Below are 2371 nucleotides of genomic sequence, written 5' to 3'. Positions count from 1 at the left end.
GCATGGAAGGAAGAGACTGAGAGAAGAAAGAAAGGAAGGAAAGAAGGAAGGCAGACAGACTCCCTTAAAATTCTTGACTGATTATATCACAGTTATTTGTTTGCTTGGCCACGTCACAGATGGTGCGCTCTCCAAGGTGAAGACTATAACTTACTCATTTTTATACTCACACTTATGGCTCTCAATAAAATGAATAAGCTATTGTGCAAAATATATTATCACAACAATGTGACCGTACTTGATGTCACTGAAATGTGCACTTAAAATGGTTAAATGATAAATTTTGTTATGTGTATTTTACTACAATAAAAAAAATTAAGCTATACATTAAGATAAAAATTTCTGTAGCTCTAGTAAATCTTAAGCTTCTTTTAAAAAAGGAACTGTCTTCTTTATCTTTGTAGCATAATTTTCACCCAACAGGGCCTAGAACATTCATTAAAATACACATATCTGGTGTTCGGTATATGTTTCCTGAATTTTCTGAAGATATAAGTGGCTGTCACATGTTAGCATTTGTTTATGAGTGTGATTTGAGACTCCCAAAGGGTCTGGGTGTGAGTTTTCCCCATCACTTGTGGTAATTGAAATTCCCACCATTTCTTTGTATTGTGTCCATATTAAAAGGAAGATATTTTCTTCTACAAGAGGAAAGCTTTTTGTCTGCATAATTTTTTTAAGCTATCTAACTAAGAGTATGTCTCTGGTGTAGGGAGCTACAAATAAGAGAGTATGAGTTGAAGCTGAAATTAGAAGGAGAAATGGAAATAGAACTCTAAATAGGGAACATTCTAGAACTTAATAAGCCTAGAAGGTCTGGTGAGCAAAATCTGTACCCTATAGTGGAAAGCTGTGAGCTAGGTAGGTAGAAGCACTCAGTGTGTGCCCTGGGGGAAAGAGACACTCCCAAAGATGGGAAAGGGGATACCAACATCCCAGAAGGTTTTTATCATGAACATGAAGACAGAGCTGCTTTCTGCCCAGAGTAGCCCAGAAGCACACTGAACACTAGATCACAGGATTCAGAGCAGGAAGGAATCTTAAGTATCCTTTACTCCCACACCCTTCTTTTATAACTGTAAAAGCAGAGATACACACAGGGGCAGTTGAAACCATAATCAAGAGAAAATCCAAACCCCCAAGTCAGTGCCACTTCCACTATAGCCTCCTGTTTACACTGAGTAAAAGAAGATTTTTATGACATGATTACACTTGATTATTTGATTCTAGCAGCTAGAACATCGACGAGATCTGAGAGTAATTGAGTGCTTGATGCAAGCCGAATTGGAAAAACTCATGACGCCGGTGGATAATTCAAGTTGCAAAGTGCAGCAGGTGAAAATCCTGCACTGATTTACGAATAGCATGTACTAATCTTTCCCTCGTGGAGGTGGATGATTTGTTTACATCGTAGACAAATGTAGCTATTTTGCCAAGAAAAATCTTTTTCCAACACTGTTTCTACTTGGGCATTCATCATTCCAACCCCAGGCTAAAAATATAAAGACATCATGGAAAGGAGGAGAGGGGATAGGGGGCAAGCACATGCCTCGCTGTGCTTGCTGCCATCTCATCAATGTAACTCTGTCTGGCTGCCTCGAAAGTTGGTTTAAACCATTCTACCCAACAGCTCCCTTGCCCAGCTACAATACCCATCTTCCCTCTCATTGATCCTCTTCTGTATTTTCTCCTTTTCTGCCCCTGACAGTACTCTATGCTTTTTATAACTATCTGGTTCGTTTTCACTAGGCAGGGTTATTCCTCCTTCCTTCTTTTTCTTTCCATGTCCATGTTTGAGAAACACTTTAAATATTTATTAGTGAATCATATACACTTGGCGTGCTTGATTCACCATATTTACAGAATCCAAAAACCAAACCCAAGGTAATTTAGACACACTGTTGCATTGGTGAATGTTTCTACCCTAAATTCTTCCAAAAAGCTAAGGTGGCAGATAGATAACAGAGTTCAACTCACATAGAAATGACAATTATTACAAGCTATAGATTTTTATATAGCACTTACTATGGTCCAGGATATATTTTCAATGCTTTTCAACTATTAACTCATTTAATTCTTGTAACATCCCTACAAGGTAGACAATATATTATCCACATCCTTCAGAAGAGAAACCCATTGCATAGAGATGTTAAGTAACTCACCAATTAACTTGGCTAGTAACTGGTGAAGCTGGATATAAATCTAGGCACTTGGGCTCCAAAGTCTGTTGTTAAAACTCCTATACTATGCTGTCTCTACACCTATAGGCAGGGTGAAAATGATGCCTTTTCTTGCTTAACTATACCAGCTCTAGTCACATTTTTAATTTGGGACTCCATTGTCTTGAGGGTTTAGAGATAGAAATTAGAGT

This window comes from Pteropus vampyrus, unplaced genomic scaffold (assembly GCF_000151845.1).
Source record: "Pteropus vampyrus isolate Shadow unplaced genomic scaffold, Pvam_2.0 Scaffold43, whole genome shotgun sequence".
NCBI lineage: Eukaryota > Metazoa > Chordata > Mammalia > Chiroptera > Pteropodidae > Pteropus > Pteropus vampyrus.
Note: the sequence above shows the minus strand (reverse complement) of the source record.